Raw genomic sequence first — 24,088 nt, 5'->3', positions numbered from 1 at the left:
ATTTCGGAGTAGGTTAAGAAAAGTAACGCTATGATGTCTTTTTACTCTGATTCTGTGGTGGCGAAGAGTTTGAGTATAACGTTTTTCCAAAATGGCTGCCTGTGGTCTTTTTAGCAGATAATTCTGGCTAGCAGACGACAAAATCCGATTTACTCCTTAACACCTCCTTTTCCGAAGGAGTGAATGAGTAACCCTAATTTTCCGGAACACGTGCATAGTTTATGGGGTGGAGTAATTCTCATCCCCGGAACAAGCGAATAAAACGTTTTCGGATAAAAAGAGTACACTTTTAGTCCGAGAACAGGCGAACAGAAACCATCTTTTGAGTCCTGATAGCACAAAGTCTATATTTAAGTTTAACGGGTATTTAAATGAAGCGCTTATTTCGCCAATGCAAGTATTGAACAATATCCCTTTCAATTTAAATATAAATACGAAAGGCAACTTAGGCAAGTGACTTTTATAAAGCGGCGCTATATCCTTTTGGTTGATATCCTTCCATTTCAGCGAATTGGCAATTTTAAAAGCGGGTGTAATAGAATTAGCCTTATTTTGTTAAAGCCATGTTAGCATTCACCTCGAAATTTGCAGAGTTGTTTCACATATCTTTTTCGAAAGCGTTGCCACAATTAACATTTTGTTAAAATGACGTGGAAAACATTAAAATAGATAAAGACACTATAGATTTAGGCAAATTTAAAACATTTTTCGGAATTCTTTATTATATTAAATAACAATATTCCAAACACATTTTGACGATGCGCGAGGTTTTGTTCTAAGACTATTTGAAATTTTAATAAAAGTAAAGGTTACTCTTACAGGAACCTTTAGGCTATTTAGTAGATGAGCCACAGTTGTGTAATTATTCCTTAAAGTTAATAAAACCTACCTATGAACTATAATGCAGATAAATTACGCGAAAAAGTAGACAATTCCATAGTGAAAAAGAAAAACAGTAACAAAATTATAGTTATGATAAAAATTACGAAATACTCAGAACAAAATTAAAACGCGAAATTCGGACCAAATAGATTTTCGAGTCAACAACAAATTAAAATAAAATTAAAATAGCCAGAATCTTTTGGATGTTGGAGCTTATACTGCATTTCTCTAAATCGTTCGATTTTTCTACCTTGGTTTGCAGTGGTATCCAAACCCCTTAAAATAGCTGGTCATAGCCGTAGAAACGGTTGGCGGTAAATGTTAGTCAACTGACATTGTGAGATTTCAGGTAAGATTTACTTTACCGAAGATTTTATATTAAATCTGTAAATTTTAGATTTCACGTTAGAAAGTTTTATCCTCAAAATGGAATTCAAATTGTAGAGAATTGAATATTATAAATGACGAGATGTCACCAATGCTCTTACCTCTTTCGACGTGCTTCTACGAAAAATCTAAGAAATAAATGGTTGTTGCGAAAATATAATTAACCGAGGGCCGACTTCGGTATAAACTTGTTCGTTAATGGTTTTAGCTTATAAGGTACTTAAAAGAATTGTGATTACATTAATCGATTTTTATAAAAGTTCAATATTAACTATAACAACAGTCATTTAAGTGAACGCAACTTTCGTGATTAATATTAAAAGTAACATATTAAGAAGAAGTATGAAAAAAGGAAATTTTTATTTTATATTTTCATATCATTCACGCCATCTACTAAGGACTTTCTGAAATATGCTTAATATAAAACCAAAAATTCCGTTCGCCCAACAGGACGTTTATTTAAAAAATACTTCAATAATAAGAACTAACGCTTTCTTTGGCAACATAATGACATATTAAATCATAGCCTCAAACTAATGATTACTATAAAAATTAAAAAATATTTATATCTTACATTAATAAAAGGAATATAAAATTTATAATGCATGTGAGGAGTTGTGGTATATTGAGAACCTCATTGTTTTATAAGCAAAAAGATACTTAATTATGAATATCTACTAAAACAGAAAACTCGTGACTTTAAAAGTACTTTATTTAGATATATAGTTTTAGTTGTTTGAAAAGAAGCAAATTAAAGCAACTAAAGTACTACTTATAGGTAGGTAGTTTTTAACTTCTGAAATTATTATAGCCTTAATGATTACTATATAAACGACAATGAGTAATTCCATATATTGTTAACCTTTATAAAGGCTTTTGTGTATATTATGGTGATTATAAAGTTTAAGAAAGCCAAAAGTTTGAATATATCCATTAAAGTAATTGATCATTGTTTAAATGTAAAGTAACTTTATTTTGTTAATATAATGTAAATATAAAGATAAAGCCCATTAAATGAATATATATTAAACAGCCTAAACCAAGTAAAATAAAATTAACTATAAAAATCTTTTCCCTCATCAGATTGAAGCTTAACTTGATTAACGTTTATATTTTCGTCGTTCATACTTTAACCAAAATCGAAAAGCCCATCTACAAATTGCCAGCAAATGCTCGATTAGTTACGACCCATAATTATAGTTTTACAAACTGCTATCCTTAACTCATCGGAATAACGAGTTCTATCAACAGAAATTAATGTTTTATTAATGGTTTAAAAGTCGTACGGCTGTCGTTAGTAATGACAAATAAAAATATGTTAATTTTCCCAAGCTCTACTGGGCGTCGTTCACCATCAAATGTTATGTTTTACCAATTTATTGTATAGGGTGTTTCAGAGAAGTCTAGCACAAATTAACAGGCGTGTTCTTTTAGTAACAAGGAGTGACAAAGGTGCTAAGGAACGTTCTACTAAATTGAACCATATCCGAGTAATTGGCCGTCCAAAATCAGCCTCCAATACGTCGAAAAACGCGCTAATGTGCAGTTTCTATTATTCCTGGGACCAAATTGTTTCCTTTCACTAAGCATTGGTTTCTTAGCTTTTTCGATAAAAAATAAATCTAGTATCAAAAGTGCGTTATTATAATGAAAGAAGTAAGCTACGTGTATTAAACGTTTTAGCAATAACACAGTATTTCTAAGTGACTACGCCTATTAGAAAAAGGTAATTATTGAACTTAGTATTGTTATTCTTCTACTGCCATAATTAAGTACACGTTTAACACATCATGAGGCGTTTTCGAACGTATCTAGCTCATCTCTATTTTTTTAGAATGCTAGTACACCGAATGTAGTTGGTTGATAAATTAATGGTCGCATTAAATAGTCACCATTAAAAAAATTTAATTTACTAGGTGTCGTTTACAACACATGTTCTAATAGTTTTTGGAGGGGTACGAGGCTTGAATTTGCAATAAATTGAGGGGCACAGACTACGACCGAACAAGTGCTATCCACTATACCATCCCACTTCTTAGGTTACCTGTTAAATTCTGCTATTTTTCAATGTAGCGGGAAATGTGTTGGCTAATTTGAAACGCTTTCCATTTATCGTTTTCATTTATAAATCAAATACTTGTATAACATGAAATAATAATTTTAATGTTGAGTTTATATCCTATTTTTAATATCTAAAAAAACGAAGATAATTTTAAGCTAGGTAGTTAGAAAATTTTGCATTAAAAGGTTAATCTGCTGTCGCAACCAGCAGCATAATAAATATACTGCTTACCAATAAACCATTTTAGAAATCCTGGCTTAATCAAAATAAAGGTTTTTACATTTTTGCGCGAAAGCAAAAACATTGACATCGATTCTGAAGGATCAAGGGAAAGATTTTCGACAATGATTTCAAACAAATGATAAATGTTTTGTTGGGAGGGAGGGCCGAAATCTACGCAGTTGACGCTAAATATTGATTTGGAGGAGGTAAATATTTCTGGAGTGGAATGTACGATACCTCTAGCAAAGGCGGTATTGTACTGGAGCGCTGGACAGAAGGAGTGGCCTATTTGGTCTTTAATGAAATCTAGTTGTGGATTTATATTAAGAATTCAACTTTGAAGTAGAAATCGTCAGCTTACATATTTTTTTAAGTAGACGTTCGTAAGGGCTAGTCGCGCGCGTAACGGTTTTTGAAACTTTGAAAGAATTTAAGATTTTAAAATTAACGACTAATTAAAAATTATGACAAAATTTGGTTAAAACGTTAACTGTAAAAATGATTCTTAAAAATTCTAGACCATTCCTTTTTTTCCGGTACCTTAGCCTGGGAACATTTATTTTGAGTATAAACCAACACAACTTAAAAAAACATCATTACGTTTGCAATTTACATTCAGTTGGTAATCAAGGTCCAACGCTAGAAAATTCATATCCATCTTTCATAGACGAACCGTCGCCTCTCATATTATGCGAGAAGCTTGGTTTTAACTCAAGTAAAAAAAATGAATTAAATGTTATTGTCTCCACTATTCAACCATCTAATGTTGTTGAAATACTTTCACCTTCGAGCAATTTAACCCCGTCTTAAAAGGTCTTCAGAGGAAGTTAGTTCATACTCAGAAGAGCCATCGTTAATGGATAAATGAACAATTTTGTACATAAATGATTTTATCACCAGATTAAGTGATTTTGATTCTGTTGAAAATATAACAAGCTCAGAAAAACAATCACTATTGGATTTAGGTGAAAAAATTCCAGTTGTGTAGAGGTTGAAAACCCTCAAGGCTCAAATATTAGAATATCAATTAACCAATTAGTTTTCTTGGGCAGTTTCTCAGGGTAAGATAAATAAAATCGTGTTCACAATTCTATTAGACGTTTTGGAGATTATGGCAGTCACAATTTTTGTGATTCACACTGAGGGGACCACAAATCGTAATCTCCTAGCTACTCATGCAGCTCATATATCCTAATTTGAAAAGTTTCTCAAGTTATTGGATCAGGTTGACCGGGATTGGAACCCATGCTGGTAAAATAATAAAGCTGCATTTGTACCATAATTTAATACCAATAAGCTTACAAATTGTTTGTGCATATTATTATCATCAATCAAATAGGCTCCGTTCACACAATTGTAGTATTTAACCACTAAACCGATAAACTATTGTTGTAAATGCTGCTTGCTACGAAACATTTTGATGAAGAGGATTAAAAACCAACAAATCTTACTAAATGCTCCAATATTCTGAAATATACAAACAGATCTTCAAAGGAAAAACAAGGCACTTCACCGGAAAAACTTAGCGTTAATTAAAAAAAACTAGTAGCTTCATTAGTAGCTAATAGTTAGTGTAGGGAGCTGTTGGCTCGCGTGGAATGTAGGGCTTTCCACCACCCTCCTACAAATTGTAACCCAGCCACCTGTTTAAAGGCATAATAAGTCGCTGGATAACTTGGACCTAAGGTGGTGCCTTGGGTATTAGCCTAGCTGATTATTTTAAAAAAGATAGTGTAGAACGCACTCTGGAATGGAGTAAAGAAATGGAATACTGAAATCCTGGGAAATATCAAAGATTTTGTGCAGCTTCAGCAACCGATTATCATTCATGGTGTCTATATATTTAACGTTATTCAGCTAATACTTGGGTTGTTTGCAAATAGTTGGTCTTTTCGATGTTTCGAGGACGTTAGAAACTAAAATAAAAATAATGTTATCTTTGGTTTAGGCAGTGGCTAAACGACTTTGTAATTAACCAGTTCTAATAATTTGGGTGTACAAAACTATTTTAAAACATTCTATTATCATGGCAAGTCTCAGGTTCATATTGCAATTTATCTTGCTCTGTAATAACCAAAACACCCCATCTTTTTCTAACAAAATAGGTTTTGGAGGAGTACTAAACATTAAAAAAACAACCAGTTGCATAATTATAAGAACTCTTCAAAATCTAAATAATTAAAAAATGTCAACATTTTTCTCAAACATTTTGGTCATTCACCTGGCGAGCATTGAATTTCAACGTAAAATATTAAATTCTAAAGCGAATTCCGCCAATACTAGACGTAAGCAGCAATATATTCGATGAATAGGCAGCACTCCTTGCACACTTTCATTCTTCTGATAAGTCAAAATGTATTTTATTAAACTTACTATTTGTTTATCGCTCCATTAAATGTCTATTCTAATTTCGTATAACGACTATGTATTTTTCAAGAATGTATCGATTACGCATATGTGTTATTTACTATTTAATTCATAATTAAGAGCCAGAAAAATTACTTCAACCTAGTAAAGCCGGGCACTGACATACCTGATGTCCGTACCTAAATCTCTGCATAGAAAGCAAACTCCGTTAAAAAAGCTACATGTATTCGTGAAATCACCAGATAAGACATACAAAAAATCTAAATGCACATTTCTACGAAGGACACAAGGGGATGGAAAAGAACGATAAAGGTCCACCAGATGTTCGGACTGCCTGATGGGTTCCTAGATATGAGAACTCTGACCTGCTTAAATTGTCCTGTTAACGAATTTGATGGTATCAGAAAATCTTCTTAGAATCCAATAAAAGCGTGAAGAAGCACATGGCCTCAGGCGAAGATAGTGCGCGGGGCTAAATGTTTTTATGCCAATTATAGTCTTTCTCCGCGGGAATCTTTCGACCAGAATAGAATAGACTTCACGACACTATGTAGCACAAATTGTTAAGGACGCGGAATCGGCCTGGTGCCTGACGATAAGTTCCCAAAGGAAACTTTGACATTTTCGTTTTCCCTAATATTGCTGATGTTGAAAATAATCAAATAATGGAGATTTTGAAAGAAAGAACCGTAAGTCCGACGTCAACAATATTCTTTTTCATCCATTGAACATTTGAATTATTTTTATTTTTATTAACTATTTTTAATAATAAATAAAGGTATAATCATTATTTAAAGCACATGGACGTAAGTGACTTGGCAAGAAAAAAGAACTGCTGTCATTGCCCTGGCACGGCAAAATCCTTTGTTCTTATATATTACGTTTAATTATGAACAATATATTTGAAACGCGTTACTTGTGCTACAGTTATACCTTTAACTAATATATCCCAAAATACGGGCCTTTAATTCCATTTTTTTACTTTGTATAATTTTTCTTGAGAGACATTGTAGAGAAGAGACCGTAGATCGTAAAGTTATACGGGTTAAATGTATTTCTTATACTAGTACATTGTCGAATTTCACAACATCCTCGGGAGAAAACCTGTTGAAAGAAACACCAGGAGAAGAGCTCACTGTGGTAAATTAATAGAAAACTTGAAATAATTTTTCATTGAAGAAGTAGCCAACGAAGAAGCCATAGAAATAACTTTAAATGAAATAGGAGCTGTATCATCATCATCTGCATTACCTTTATTTTCATCACATGTACCATTTAAACAATCTAAGAATTCGTCCGGTCCTCTAAAAAATTTATTAAAAACGGAAAGAAGACAGCAGGAGGATGAAACGTGCCTCATTTCATATGAGCTTTCAAAAATCAATAAGTAGCGACCACACGATCTTTACGTAAAAACCAAATGATTTTTCCTACTTTTATCTTTTTGTTCTTGTTTCTGATTACAGTGATGACCAATTTGCGGCACGAGTGACTCAGCTTGACAACCACTAGCCTCGCTTTCTTGCTATCTGATCACGCTCTCGCTCGACTTAGACGAGAATTCCGCCCATTTCAGCCTTCATGCTCTTTCTAGAGTCCCTGTTCCTTTTATGAAGGGGAAAATGCCAGTGTGTCAGAATTTATAGCCCGGTGTACCTAGTACCAAAGACCATACCACCGGATTTTTCCTACTTTTATCTTTTTGCTGGAGATAGGACTATTTGGTCAGAGCTAAAATCTAACAGTGCGCTACCGCTCTTATGGGTTACAAGAGCCAAAGTCATTGCACACTCTAAACCATTTAGAGGCAGGGGAAAATGACACGCGAAATTGGCTGTGCTCTCTTTTCGCACTCAGTTGGTCCGCGAAATGGGAGTTTTCTTTATTTTGGTTAAGTGGTTTTCAAACGCTATATTTTACGTCTACTTTTGCTTAAACTGACCAAAATATTATAAATGAGATGAGCGGTGTCCACCCCTGATTTTCTACCACGTAAGTCTCAAAACATCCTGATTACAACCGTTTTTAGGTTAAATCTGTTTTTTTATCATGCTAACTAAACAAACAACTAAACCTTTTTTCACACAAGTAAGGTTATATAATCAGAAAATTTAGAAAAGCACATTATAAAGAGTCATTTACACATTGAATCCTGGATAGAATCAACTGACAAACAATCTAAATTTCTAAGGTTATCGTTTCATCTAGCAGAAAACCTCGCATAATAGAGTAATTATATACAGCCGGTAAAAACCATTAAATGAAAAATTCTCTTTTTATCGCAGATGTAGGAGTTTCCATTATAAAATCAGTTTATATCACCGGTATTCCCCACGGAAAAGCCACCTATCCGTTAAAATTATAACCAATGCATTGTTTGTAAAGTGTAAGGCGTCACTTGTATATATAGAAGATCTGACAGGTACATTATAACGAGCAGGTGGCCCTCATTCGTAACAATCATCGAAATACGAAATAACGACTGAATTGGTTTACGTGTCGACGACTTTGAAACACAGTGAGACGAGTAGGACCGCCAAAAGTAATAATGAACTCGCTTCTGTTTCTCGGTTTCGGAGCTGTAGTGGTTCTAGCATTGAAGGGCATCGAAGGTAAGGTATTATAGTCTTTTTGTCTAAGAAATTGATCAATAGCAAGATTATTAAAGAACCGAAAACGAAAACGGCTTAATTGAGACCTTTATAAATAGATTAAAATGTGATTGAACGGGTTTGGTCATAAATAAAATACACAAATTTGAATTTATTTATTAAGTCGTGATTTTTTATTAAAAAATGCGATTTAAAAGTATATACAATGAGATTTAAAAAAGATTTAATTAAAAATTAAATGATCAAATCCATATATATATAAAAATTAATTTATTTCGATGAAACTAAAAATTGTTTGGGTCATGATTGAATTGATCAAATCATTATTTTGATCGTTTTGCTCGTAAATATGGTAATCTTTTCTCGCTCTGTAACAAAGCAATAAAAATATAGTCTATTTCTTCGGATTAATTTATGAACTCATGCATATTTTAGTTTGATTTTAGAAAACAGTTTATTTGGCATGTATTAGTTTTTCTTATCCTGATAAGTAAATGTCTTCAAAAACGCGTTCTGAAAAGTATTTTGAGAAACATTCAATATATTATCAATCTTTAATTACTACCATTCTCACAGTTTCTTAGCAAGAGGGCAGTCCACCCCGGGCAGCAAGTTTTTGGAGTCGGTATTTTTCATATTACCTAACCCTGGAAAAAAGGATGGAATACATAGATTGAGTTCTGGTGTATATTAAAAGAGGCGACAAACTCGGGGACCACCCCGAAAGGCAGAAGATGTAGCTACGCCACTGTCTACTTATTCCGTTTGGGAACTTATCAATGAAATATTTCCGTTAAAACAATATGAGAATAATTCAGGTTTATTCCATTTTTTAAATTTTCAATACTTTCATTGATCCTCAAATTAAACCTCTAGAGGTGTCGGGACTTGTGTTGATATCGTTTTGAACACAGACCTCTAGCAAAGAAACCTTAGTTTGTAAATTTATACATAAGTTTTGCGCAGAGGTTTTGATAAAAAATGGTCTTAGAAATAATAAATTTAGCCTTTTCAAAATACTTTGTCGTGTTCCGCTTCAGACCTGCAATTTAAATTTCAGTCAAACCTCTCAATTCTTGCTCCTTTAAAGTCTGATATCATTGATGAAAAAATAAAATTTAATTTTACAATAACAAGGAAAACGTTAATCAATTAATATAATTCAGACCTAATATTGTATTTTACATTAAACTTAATTTTTTTCAACAGCTGGTACAGAATGTCCACCACCAGAACCAATCTGTCCATTATTGTCACCGGCACCCAGTGCTAACTGTTTTAACTGCGGCGACATAAATAATCAGGAAGGTTGCACGATTGGAACTAATGAAGGTTGCGATGAAGGCGAGACTTGTTGCCAAGGATGTTGCTATAGAAATCACTGTGTCAAGTCGCAACCATCATGCTAAAATAATAATATTTGGAAATATCTTTGTAATAAACAAAATAATATGATCGTTTATTATGTCATTTAAATAATCAGTTTTACAACAATAATATTTTGATATAATTATTTAATAAGTTGAAGATTAAATCAAGGTAGTAATTGTGTTTTCATTCCAACTTTCAACTGAAGGATTTTCATTTTAAATGTAGAAAATGCTAAATAATTCTCTAAAGCTGTGTGAAAATAGGGAAAGTTGGAAACACAAACCACAAATGACAATAAATCCAGAGCCCATTAAGGTTGTGGTTTTTGTAAATAACTAAATATTTTCGGATACAAACACTTAAGGTCATTACCCCAGGTTGGATGGGTGCAGGTTGTTTGAACCCGCTCCGTTTACTCTTGTCACGACTGAAGTTTGGTTAGTGTTAGTGAATTGGAGGTACCGAAAGTAAAACACGGGCTGCTTAAAGGATATAAGGTTTCTTAGTTAGGGACATTTGTTTGGCACTTATACATAAAGATATAAATTAAAACTACCACTATGGTATAATAAAAATAAGTCTTATTGGATAAAACGACGAGTAGTTTCGCAATCCCGTTCGGGTGCATCATCAGGTCTGAATTTTGGCGTTGTCTTTACATGGTTATATCACCTTGCTGTCAGTTTTCTAGGTGAATACAAAAAAAGAGGGGGGGGGGGGTGATAATATAAAGGGGGGTGTTCAATATTTATAGTATGCAATTTTTAATCCAGAATTGTACATTTAAGTTTTTTTGACCTTCGTCTCTATTTAAAGTATTAGTAGGGTTATTTTTTCTTTTCTTCATTATTTCTAGTGATTCTCTAATATCTATCTTAAAAGGATTGTCTAGTTTACAAATTATTTTGGTGTTTTTAAACAGAGGGTAGTGTTTGGTTTCGGTCGTGTGTTCAGCTTTCTGACGTCACCAATATTTTCATTCAGTCTTTTATTGAGGTTTCTTTTTGTTTGTCCGATATAGATTTTCTCACAGCTACATGTCACCTCATAGATACCAAAATTATCTAATTTTTTAATGGGGTCTTTAAATGGGGGGAGAGTGTTCACTAGTTTCTTGGTTGGTTTGAACATAGGTATGATATTAAACTTACATGATAATATTACAAAGTTCTTTTTAAGAAATTCATTTTTGAGGGCGGTATTTTTTTCAATTAAGTTCCTGTTGGTGATTCTATCTATACCTCTTTATAGAGTGTTGGGGTCGTATCCTCGTTTCTTGGCGGTGGTTTTATAAACGATATTTCTTGTCATTGAAGATCGTCATAGGAGCAAATGTTTGTAGCTCGATCGATGAAAAAATAGAAAGCAGTCAGTTTCTGCCTCTGTGGATGTTGAGAGTTAATGTAGGGGGGGGGGCATAGCTACGTAAAATGGTTTTCTGTATACTGACGTGGTTATGACTGATTTTCTTTTTTAATTAGTAGATAGCGATGACGAACGTTGCTTTTCTGTCGCTGATATTGACTCGGTCAAGTGAAATCGCCACATCCTGTGTGACTAGCTTCTTGGTCTGTTTTATTTTCGGAATAGCAGTAGCAGACATCGGTTCTGTCAGCTGGTACTTATCTTCATCTTCTGATTTCGACAAAGAGGAATTTGAGGAATCGAAAGCAGACGTCTAGGCAACTTTAAGTTTTTGTTGGCTTTCTACTTCTGATATCTTCCGCCATAAAATAGTTTCCTCTTTTTTGCCTCTTGTTCAGCTGGCGATGGATAAATCCTCCCTCTGCATAGCGAGAAAACGTTTGTCCTCTGCAGATGCCATCAACTCCATAGCGTTCGCGGCAGCAATGTCAAAAAGCTCTGTTAGTTCCCCTTTCAACATATCGTCCTTCATTCAACAGCTGTCTTTCTCCAGCTGAATATACTTTTCAAATTGTTTCTCCAGTTTCTGCTCTGCATTGCCAAGACGCTGTGTTGGTATCAGCGCCTTGTTGAAAAACTCGATAACGGCTGTGACGAACAACTTCAGGTTTTCGCTGATCGGAAGCTTCTCTTCCATGTGGTGGAACATACACTTGGACCATGTATCTCTTTTTAATGGAAGCCGTGACTTACATAAATCCCTGTAAAGCTTCCCAATAAACCAGACACTGGCTGAACTACGACGTGTGGTGTTCGCCATTACAAAAGCGCTTCCACACTAATTATGTGTACGACTGAAACGTACTAGTAGAATCCGAATGGGTTTGCGACCTTTAAATATGGTCCGTTTCAGTTGATATTTTGGCAACATGTATATCAGTCAAAGGAACCATGTCAAGCTTGAGGAAGAAAGAAATTCATTGCCTCTTTTTTATAAAAATTATAATTAGGATATTTAATATATCATGGGGGACTTATCATTAAAGTAGGACCGAATATCGTCGACATATCTAAATTTTAAAATATTATTAATATTTCGGTCCTTATCAAACAGTTTTGCAAAGTTTTGCATACAAAAATTGGCTAATAGAGAGGGTAATGGTTTAACCATTGGGTAGCCATGATTTGTTTGAATACAATGCCATCCAACTCATTTCAACAGCAGCTACTATATCATTGTTACTCAATCCGGTCATGCATCTCCATGTTTTGTTAGATTCAAGGTTACTTTTCAAACCGCTGAGTCACCAAATACATTTATGGAGTCAAAGCTAATTAGTGTATTATTATTCATAACTTATTCTCTTTTTTATTAATTACGTCTTAACGATTTTTGAGTTCATGTCGATTTTCTGGTTTTGCTTAGTTTAATATGGGTATTAAGTATTTCATCATAATAAACGATCATATTATTTTATTTATTACAAAGAAATTTCCAAATATTATTATTTTAGCATGATGGTTGCGACTTGACACAGTGATTTCTATAGCAACATCCTTGGCAACAAGTCTCGCCTTCATCGCAACCTTCATTAGTTCCAATCGTGCAACCTTCCTGATTATTTATGTCGCCGCAGTTGAAACAGTTAGCACTGGGTGCCGGTGACAATAATGGACAGATTGGTTCTGGTGGTGGACATTCTGTACCGGCTGTAGGAAAAATAAAGTTTAATGTAAAATACAACATTAGGTATGAATTATATTAATTGATTAACTTTTTCCTTAAATTAAATTATATTTTTGCATCAATGATATCCGACTTTAAAGGAGCAAGAATTGAGAAGTTTGACTGAATTTTAAATTGTAGGTCTGAAGTGGAACACGAGAAAGTATTATGAAAAGGCTAAATTGATTATTTCTACGACTATTTTTTTATCAAAACCTCTGCGCAAAACTTATGTATAAATTTACAAACTGTAAGGTTTCTTTGCTAGAGGTCTGTGTTCAAAACGATATCAACACAAGTCCCGACACCTCTAGAGGTTTAATTTGAGGATCAATGCCAGTATTGAAAATTTAAAAAATGGAATAAACCGGAATTATTCTCAAATTGTTTTAACGGAAAATATTTCTTTCATTGTTTCCCAAATGGAATAAGTAGACAGTGGCGTAGCGACATCTTCTGCCACCCGGGGTGGTCCCAGAGTATCCCTATAATTTTAATAAACACCAGAATTTGATCTTTCTATCCTATACTTATTTCCAGGGATAGGTCACATGAAAAATACAGCCTCCAAAAACGTGCCGCCCGGGGTAGACTTCCTTCTAGCTACTCAACTGTGAGAATGGCAGTAATTAAAGATTAATTTTACATCGAATTTACTTAATTACTCAGGATAAAAAAATTAATACAAGCCAAATAAACTGTTTTCTCAAATTAGACTTAAATATGAAAGAGCTCATAAATAAATTCAAAATAAACTATTTTTATTGCTTTGTTACAGAGCGAGCATAGAGCACTAAGCGTTAGGATGTCAACAAACTTGCGGTCAAAACGATCAAAATAATGATTAGATTAATTGAATCATGACCCAAACAATATTGAGTTTCATCAAATTAAATAAATTATTTAAACATACATAAGTATTTGATTTTTTAATTTTTGATTAAATCTTTTTTAAATCATATTTTATGCACTTAAATCACGACTTAATAAATAAATTCAAATTTGTTTATTTTAATTATGAACAAACCCATTCAATCACATTTTAATTTATTTATAAAGGTCTCAATTAAGCGGTTTTCGTTTTCGGTTCTTTAATAATCTTGCTATTGATCAATTTCTTAGACAAAAAGACTATAATACCTTACCTTCGATGCCCTTCAATGCTAGAACCACTACAGCTCCGAAACCGAGAAACAGAAGCGAGTTCATCATTACTTTAAGCGGTTATACTCGTCTCACTGTGTTTCGAAGTCGTCAACACGTAAACCAATTCGATCGTAACTTCGTATTTCGATGATTGTTACGGCTGAGGGCCACCTGCTCGTTATAATGAACCTGTCAGATCATCTATACATACGCCTTACACTTTACAAACAATGCATTGGTTCTAATTTTAACGGATAGGTGGCTTTTCCGCGGGGAATACCGGTGATATAAACTGATTTTATAATGGAAACTCCTACATCTGCGATTAAAAAAAAATTATTTTAAAGTTTTTTACCGGCTGTATATATAATAACTCTATTATGCGATGTTTTCTGCTAGATGATACGATAACCTTTAAAATTTAGATTGTTTATCAGTTGATTATATCCAGGATTCAATGTGTAAATGACTCTTTATAATATGCTTTTCTGAATTTTTTTATTATATAACTTTACTTGTGTGAAAAAAAGGTTTAGTTGTTTCTTTAGTTAGCATGATAAAAACCAGATTTCGCCTAAAAATGGTTGTATTCAAGATATTTTTAGATTTATGTGGCAGAAAATCAGGGGTGGACACCGCGCATCTCATTTATAATATTTTGGTCAGCTTAAGCAAAAGTAGACGTAAAATATAGCGTTTGAAAACCACTTAACCAAAATAAAGAGAACTCCCATTTCGCGGACCAAATGAGTGCGAAAAGAGAGCCAATTTCGCCTGTCATTTTCCCCTGCCTCTAAATGGTTTAGAGTATGCAATGACTTTGGCTCTTGTAACCCATAAGAGCGGTAGCGCACTGTTAGATTTTAGCTCTGACCAAATAGTCCTATCTCCAGCAAAAAGATAAAAGTAGGAAAAATCATTTGGTTTTTACGTAAAGATCGTGTGGTCGCTACTTATTGATTTTTGAAAGCTCATTTAAAATGAGGCACGTTTCATCCTCCTGCGGTCTTCTTTCCGTTTTTAATTTCTTTTTTAGGACCGGACGAATACTGAGATTGTATTAATGGTACATGTGATTAAAATAAAGGTAATGCAGATGATGATGATACAGCTCCTGTTTTATTTAAAGTTATTCCTATGGCTTCTTCAATGAGAAATTCCATTCCATCGCGTTCCTATATAAAACAAGTTGGCAAGCCAAAATATACCTCTCCTCGGAAGAATTGTCCCTAGCGGTATTATTTTTTCGAGATGACCCTTAAAGATATATCTCCGCAATTCCGAGTTATTTACTAAAAACGTAATCCCGGTTCAATCCCGTGCGGTATAAAATTTTAATTAAAATTAAAATAATTGAGACGAAACAACCGAGTATAATTTATTCAGAATATTATAAATTAAGTAGTTACAACAGCGAGTTAGACGTACTAAAACAATGCACAATTGAATTTAACCCTATTTACGGTTCAAGTTTATCAGTTAAATATAATACGAAGCCAATTTTAATGAAAGAAATAACTACAGAGGGAATTTGTATTTTTCTCGCTTACGAAATACTTGCCGCATCTTTAACGCTCATTTTATTTCAAATTAAACATCTTAATCGGTCGAGAAAACGTTTAAAATAAATTACGAAGTAATGACGACCCAGTTAAAAACCAGACCAACATAAGTGTAAGCGCACGATGTATACAACTCGATAAAAATATACGACTGAAAAACTAAATAAAATACAAATAAAACGAAAGATATTTAAAATTAAAAAAACTGATCCTAATAAAACGTGAAAATACCCTCCACGTCACGCACATTCGAAATACGCAGAAGTAACGTTATACTATATCCAGTTTAAAATATTAGAGTATCAAAACATAAAAATAACGAATAGAAAAATACACAATAACAACCCAATCAATCAGACTTCAGAAACAAAACTCATAGAATAATATTATAACGCAGTCAAGCAATCAGACTTCGGAATTAAAATAATTCATAGAAAAATATTTTAACGCAGTCAAGCAATAAATTAGTTCAAATACTTAGAAATCAAGCAATAGAAAATATAATATCAAGAAATATTTAATTAAATATTAATAAATTATATTAATCTTATATTTAATTAAATATTTATAAATTATTTTTATAAATTATATTAATCTTATATTTAATTAAATATTTATAAATTATATTTATAAATTATATTAATCTTATATTTAATTAAATATTTATAAATTATATTTATCTTATATTTAAGTGTATTTGTACAAATAAAAACGGCAAATTATGCTACACTAGAGAGAAGTGTTACCGTTTGGTTAATGAGATAATCAGTCTGATATCTCATAACCAAACGGTAACAGCAAGATTCTCTCTGCTCCCCCTCACCCCCCCCCCCGTTAACCAGAATGTTTTCCCAGCGCTGTTATCTTCGTTAACCGTACCGCAATCAGTAGACTCTCGGCGTACCCCTTTTTCCCTCCCCATTCGCCAGAATTTATCATTGCTTCCATTAACCATAATTTTCATTCTCCAGATTCCGTACAATCATTGCTTCCATTAACCATAATTTTCATTCTCCAGATTCTGTACTACCCGCGCTACTATCTTCGTTAACCTAAACACAATCACCAAGATTCTCTCTCGCTCACCAGCTCCTTTCCCCTGTTCTCCAGAATTAGTTTTTCATAGCACAGATTTGTTTTTGGAGATTGGATTTTTTACCCCTTTGCTTTTCCCCTACGCCGAAATATAATCGCCAAGATTTTTCCTCGTGCAGATTTCTGGAGGATGGAATTTACCCCTCTCTACTCTTAACCCCACCGCGTTAACCATAATTTCCACTATCGCTTCCGAACCCCTTAATTTCTAATCTCTATGCAATAAAAACAAGAAATATACTTTTCCAATTTTATTTTATTTTTAATTACATGATTGCGTAAAACAGGTTCTAATATTAGACCGACAATATAAATAACGCGCTTAAATCGTATTTTATCAATATACCCATTCGCTCTAAATCGCAGCAGTTTGCCAGAATTAGTTTTACCTCACCGAAATACTTCATGTACCCAAAATTGGACCGCAAATTGTTTCTTTTTAGGGGAATCTCTATGGGAGTTTAACATTACATTAAAGCTAAAAGGTCCAGTTTGGGGTACTTTTGGTCCGAAATGGGGTACATAGGGCCGAAAATGGTGACTTTGGTCGTTTATAGGGTACATTTGGTCCATTTTGGTCCATTTTTGGGTACATCAGAAATGCAGTTGGAAAAGCGAAGAGCCGTAATTTTTTCCACCCATCCTCAAATTTAAAGTTCTAACTTACGTATTTGTAGTGTCTAACAGCAGAATCGTCTGACATACGAGGGACAGTCACAAAAGTCGTCTTCTTCAGGTACAGGTGAGAAGCTTTTATCGATGACAGTAGTTGCTTTTGGCGTAGGTGGAATGTCCCATTTTTCCGAGGGTGAATTATCCCTCGACGGACAGTGTGGAAAGAATCTAGCATGTTCCCATTCTGGTACGTCTCCTGATTCCCAGTGTTCTAAGATTCCATGGCATTTGTAACATCGTACTTCATCGCCCCGTTGAATATAGTAGAATCCGGCCTCTGCTAGTTGTTCCTTAGTGACGTGTGGATTTTTCCAGTGACGAAAAGTTTCAAGTCGATACGCTTTGATGTCCATACTGTAAACTGATAGTTTCTATAAGCTATTGCCTAATTGGTTAAGCCTAAATTTCAAAAAATTATTTTTTTCTATTTATATTGGTTAGACTCTAAGACTATTTGGCTAGAAACTTAGTTTCTAGCCAAATAGTCTTAGAGTCGAAGTCTATGTACTTCAAATACGCTAAATTTTCAATTTTAAAAAAAGCCTAATTTCCCTCTACAGAAAAATAATAGAGTCACTTACTTTTACGGAAATCCTTAAGCCTTTGCCTGTAAATAGAGTCGAGAGGGCGGCGTACGGAGCTCGAAAATCTACGTGTCTCTTCTCGAGGGGGTCCAGGAACTAAAAGAACGCTGTGTCATATATCTAGAGATCAAATAACACTCGAAACTACAAGTAAATCCTGATTTCTCATTGGCTGAAACCAATTGACGTCACGGGAGATTGTAAAACATAACGAAACATAGAGGTTACTGCTCATTGGCTGGCGATAAAAAATTCGTCACGTGTTAAATTAGGCAAATTAGAATAGCTGAAAATACATTGCGCTTACTTCGCCCAAATTTACTTCTGATACAACTTTGATATGGTAAGCCTAAATTTCTCACTAAGCCTACATGCTAAGCGTAATTTTCTGGTTAGACTCTTAGACTATTTGGCTAGAATCTAAGTCTATTTACTTCAAATACGCTACATTTTCAATTTAAACAAGGCCTAATTTTCCTCTACAGTAAAATAATAATAAAGTCACTTACTTTTACGGAAATCCTTAAGCCTATGCCTGTAAATAGAGTCGAGAGAGAGAGAGGGCGGCGTACGGAGCTCGAAAATCTACGTGTCTCTTCTCGATGGGGGTCCAGTGAGCCCACAGAAAATGAGCGAGTCACGTGAGAATTGGTACGTCACCGGAAATAGGGGAAGTGTCATCACTTGAGCCCTTTTATCAATATATTTAATTAAGGATTATTTTAAAGTTTAGATGGCGCCATGGTACTAAATACAATAACCCCAAACTAAAATATGGTAATAGTATGCAATAAAGAACGCAAAACGTATTTAAAGGCTTTATTATTTTCGATCGCGTTGGTTCTTTTTCCTCTGATCTCCTAGTTTCTGCCTCTGTCTTTAGTATTTATAAATATTTTCCTATCCATAAATCAAACTGGTGGACTTTGTTAAGACTAAACTTTTACTTATAATAATACGCCGAAATACATTTTCCAAAACGTAAAAAATTAAAGCTAGACCTAAAAACCCGTAAAGTGTAAATAGCTAAGACTAAATTTCTAAGCCTAACCCATGAAAGTACATTTTCCCTAAATTATATCCAAGAAAAAACCTGATGACGGCTATAATATGAACATATACCTAAAAAAAATCGGGAATTAAACAAAAACCACCTTAAGTTTACTATTTTTATATTCACACGTCCTCAATTAAGCAAATTTTATATTAACATTTCTACTATACATATTTCATAAATTATATTTACATAAATAATTATTTTTTATATAAAATCGTACAATTCTATCAGAACTTAAAGCGGAAGATTCAGGCATATAATTTCCAAATACACAAACTACATTTGGAGTACTAATATTTATACTCACACAATTATATTTCGTACTAACAATTTCACCATCTTTTCAACTTTCAAATACTGCCAAGTGTGCGTCGCATATTTTTGTACTTCTCAAGGTGTTAAAGAAAAAGTGGTTCGCACCAGAGCAAACTTTTTTCAATTGAAAAAGCATTTCACACCCCGAAACTGTCACTTGCTGACAATGTGTAAAATTGGGCTTACGGGATTTCAAGTAATTTAACATCCACGATTTTCCTTCCTTTCCATCTTTTCCTATTACAAATATTCTTTTTCGGTCTGAGAGAATTAAATGTTCCAATAAACCTTTCTGCCATGGTCTAAGTTCTATATATTTGTTTATTCTTTAGTGGTTTTCATTTGTTCCACCCAAGCACTTGTCAAATTTCCAAAGAGATGCGATGCGATGGTAGTCCAGATCGAGCAACGGCTTCTGCGCGGACTCGTTGTTTATCAATTTCCGCTTTTACTTTGCCTAAGTTTACTTTGTGAGGGTTTAGACTGCAACGTCCAATATGTCGACTCAGTTGTGATTTAAACGCTTTATTGCACGTTGTACACGATGTACGTTTACATTTATGGGTTCTTAATCTATAGCTACGTATTCGTTTCTCGCAACTTGGACACTGAATATATTTGTTTCGACCCATTTGGAATATACTCAAAGGAGACAAACACGTACTTTTTACTCGAACCGAGTCTATTCATAAACTGTTCTCGATTTTTGGGGGATCTCCGTATATAAAGTTTAAAATGTGTGTTCTGAGGGTAGAAATAATATCAGCCCTATTTTGATTTTCTTCCAAGTTAAGTGTTTCCGATAACGTTTACTTATTCCGCACCTTCCATCCATTTTTTCACATTAATTTGGTATAACCTTGTATCTTCCTACAATTCAGTTTTATGCTATGTACAATTCCCTTATTCATTACATCATTCTAAATTTAGTCTAATTCATTCACGGGCGTTGATCTTCTGAAATGGATATTCCAATAAAACCTTTTTCTTATATCATCGCTTCTGATTAATCTGAATGTTGTCAATATAAAAAACATCATATGCTATATTTAAATATAAAGGATAAACACTGCGTAGGTTAAGGATAGATTGAAATGGAATATTTAAGTAAATAAGCATAAATTTCTGAGGGCCTTTTCCTCCAAAATATCTAAAAGGGCAAGTACATTATCGATAAATATACAAGTTCTTTGGAATAAGAGACGTTTTTATCACAGATAAGCCAAGTTTATACCTTATTGTCATTAGTTCCATAACAAGAACCACGTTGTAACGTGATAATGGCTACCCCTGTCGAGAATTTTCGGCACTAAGAAATTCTACGTTTTTTTGTATTATACGGGTTTTGACAGATTTATATTTTAAATATCCGTGAAACGTAAACTTATCAGAATAAGAAATGGCATACAATGAGATTAGATAACTAGATAACGATCATTGCTATTAAATTTCTAATCGTGTAAATCTAACATAAATATTTTTATTATTATTAAAAAAATATAAGAAACATGCTATTATTTTTAACATATATAAGACAATTTTTTTTATTCACTATATAATCCATTTTTTTTCAAACTTAGAAGTTAGTTTGTATGAAATACTTACTAAAACCTGAGAAATAGACTTTAGAGTGGATAATTAAGTATTTTTCAATCCTTTTACCTATATTTACATATTGGAATTGTTACATAAGGTTCTTTTAAACGTAACTTAGTACATTAATTTATTTTGGAAGTTCAAAACGTATTAAGAGCCCTTCAGAGTACTATAAAAGGATATCATTTACAAACTAAATTAATATTTTCTTCAAACTTTCAATTCGTTATAATTTGAATTTAAATGAAAACATCATGGATTATAGGTGCGCAATCTACTATTAGACCGAACGGATTAAAAATACTTAAAGTAAGTGGTTTTACTGATAAACTCTAAAGGAATTTTGGAATTTTCTAGAATAGCAAAGTAAAACTAAAACGTAAACCAAGTTTAAAACGAAACTAATAACTGGGAGAAAGGTTGAAGTAAGTAATTTTTTTGATTTTTCGTTTTTTAATTTTTGAGTTCCCTATATTATTATAAACTAAATTAAATATAATTTTTGAAAATTTGTGATAAAAGATCTGCTCCTTCGTGTTTTACATATATTTAAAAACTCGAGATTTTAATGAATTGTTTTCAAAGCATGAAAAATATAGCAGATCTTTTGATTTTAATTGTAGTTAGTAGTTACTTAAAAAAAGAAAAGTCGCTAGCTGACTTGGAGCTGGTGTAGTTAAATTTTAAAAATGTGTATTTTAAATTTTGTTTGTAAAAGTTTTTTTTGTGAAAAAGTTTAGTATTATAGTGTAAATTTATTAAATAAAATAAAATATAAATTATACATTTGGTTTAGTATTTTACTATTGCAAGTAAAATTAACAGTAATTTCAATTACTTTTTTAGTTTTTTTTCGGACAAATATGCAAACTATTTAGTTATTTCAAAAACAAATACGTCGAATTATTTGGTATTCGAAATACTATTGGTTAGTTTTTATATCTTTAATGTTATTTTTCAGAACAATTTATCTTTGTCTAGCTTCTTCTAACTTTAATTTAGATGGCCTTAAAGCCAAGGATTTAACAAATTTTGTTGCATAGCAACGGAAAGCCGAAAAGGGGGGAGTGTGGTGGAGAATAGTATATACGATAAGTTAAGTTAGAAGAGACCACCTATGGACTGTGAGAAGGATGATAAAATACGCGAAAAAGGGATAATATATCTAAATCCTAAACAAATTTGAAGAAATTAAAAAACTTACTAATAACTCGTACCGATAGGTCTTCGATCTTCGAGCGAATCTCGGATCAAATAGATCTTCGAGTAATAAACTACATAAAAACTAAATAAAATAGCCAGAAATTCCAACGGTAGACCGGTTTCGTTCTATTTGGAGCTCATCAGTACCGTGCGGGAAATCTGGCTGGCGACTGTTATATCGAAAAGAGAAACTAAGCCTAAACATTAAAAATTTCAAAACGCGTTGCATAACTATTAGAGAACCGACTAGAGTGTAGAAGGCAGGGAACAGACTTAAAATAAGACGACGCGTAAACCAAAACCACCCAAACGAGGCTATACCTTTTATAGCATTTTTACTAACCTTGGGCGTTACTGACTATTCCGCCAGTTTCAAATCAGCGCAGGGTCCATTGCAAAAATCATTCTAGTTACATTCGGATTTCTATGCTGTACAGAGTTTTATCGAAATGTTGCCAGTTGTTCGATAAATTTAACTATTGAAACAAATATATATATTTACTGAGATCGATATTGTTCTGGCGGTCTCGCCAGACATAAAAAGTAGTCATCTAATCTCCTATCGCCTTCTATAATTATGTTTATACCATTGAGTTAGGAATATTTACTCTAGATTCTTGAACACTCAATTGATATCCGCTATGGTGTCTCGGTTGGGACCAATTTCCAGAAACACTTACGGCGGCTGACATTTATCATTATACGGTGCCGTCATCTATTTTAGAAATAATATATTTAAGCCACCGGCTTAAGTTATTCTCAGTGTTTCTAACCGCTGGCGATACATGACGACACCGTACAAGATTCCATACACGATTCCCAGAAAGTGTCCCGGTGAAATATCAATTGGATCCAAATTTGATACAATTTTATTTGATCAAATTAATTTGGATCATACTTGGATCCAATTCTTAGTTCAGATTTTTTGGATCTAAAATTGATACAATTTTATTTGATCAAATTAATTTGGATCATACTTGGATCCAATTCTTAGTTCAGATTTGTTTGGATCTAAAATTGATACAATTTTATTTGATCAAATTAATTTGGATCATACTTGGATCCAATTCTTAGTTCAGATTTTTTTGGATCTAAAATTGATACAATTTTATTTGAACAAATTAATTTAATCAAATTAAATGGGATCCTACTTGGATCCAATTCTTAGTTAAGATTTTTGGATCTAAAATTGATACAATTTTATTTGAATAAATTAATTTGATCAAATTAACTTGGATCCAAATTTTATCGAATGCTATTTGATCAAAACAATATAGATCAAACTGGGATCCAATTCTTAGTTAAAGGATTTTTTTGATACAAATTTGATATAGTTTTATTTGATCAAATATATCTGGATGAAACTTGGATCCAATTCTTAGTTAAAAGATTTTTTGGATCTAAATTTGAAATAATTTTATTTGATCAAACCTATTTGGATAAAACTTGTATCCAATTCTTAATTAAAAGATTTTTTGGATCCAAATTTGATACAATTATATTTGATCAAATTAATTTGGATCAAATTTGGATCCAGTTCTTAGTTAAAAGATTTTTTTGGATCCAAATTTGATAAAGATTATTTGATCAAGAAATATTTAATCCCTTCAGGATATAGCTTGATACAAAATGGATCCAATGTCCAAAATTGGATCAAGTCATTTTCGTAAGGGATATTTAATTAAATATTTATATATTATATTAATCTTATATTAAATTAAATATTTATAAATTATATTAATCTTATATTTAATTATATATTTATAAATTATATTAATCTTATATTTAAATAAAACTAAAAAAAATTAATTGGCCAGAACCGAGTGACGTCACTGTAACTTTGGGAAGGCTAACTATTAGA

General features: G+C 32.8%; 2 long non-coding RNA genes across 2 annotated transcripts; one reads left to right on the top strand and one right to left on the bottom strand.

Annotated features, from left to right (window-relative positions):
- Positions 1-8,398: 8,398 nt before the first annotated feature.
- LOC149946416 (uncharacterized) lies at positions 8,399-9,988 on the top strand. Its single transcript, XR_016480629.1, has 2 exons — positions 8,399-8,532; positions 9,742-9,988. It is a non-coding gene; the product is annotated as an uncharacterized LOC149946416 (long non-coding RNA).
- Positions 9,989-12,768: 2,780 nt separating this feature from the next.
- Positions 12,769-14,316, bottom strand: LOC149946415 (uncharacterized). The gene is made up of 2 exons (XR_016480683.1): positions 14,140-14,316; positions 12,769-12,978 (listed from the first exon to the last, which is right to left on the bottom strand). It is a non-coding gene; the product is annotated as an uncharacterized LOC149946415 (long non-coding RNA).
- Positions 14,317-24,088: the final 9,772 nt, after the last annotated feature.

The sequence above is a fragment of the Leiobunum rupestre genome, chromosome 4, assembly GCF_980474605.1.
Source record: "Leiobunum rupestre chromosome 4, qqLeiRupe1.1.hap1, whole genome shotgun sequence".
In the NCBI taxonomy this organism is placed as follows: Eukaryota; Metazoa; Arthropoda; class Arachnida; order Opiliones; family Sclerosomatidae; genus Leiobunum; species Leiobunum rupestre.
Note: the sequence above shows the minus strand (reverse complement) of the source record. Positions and strands in the feature narration are given on the sequence as shown.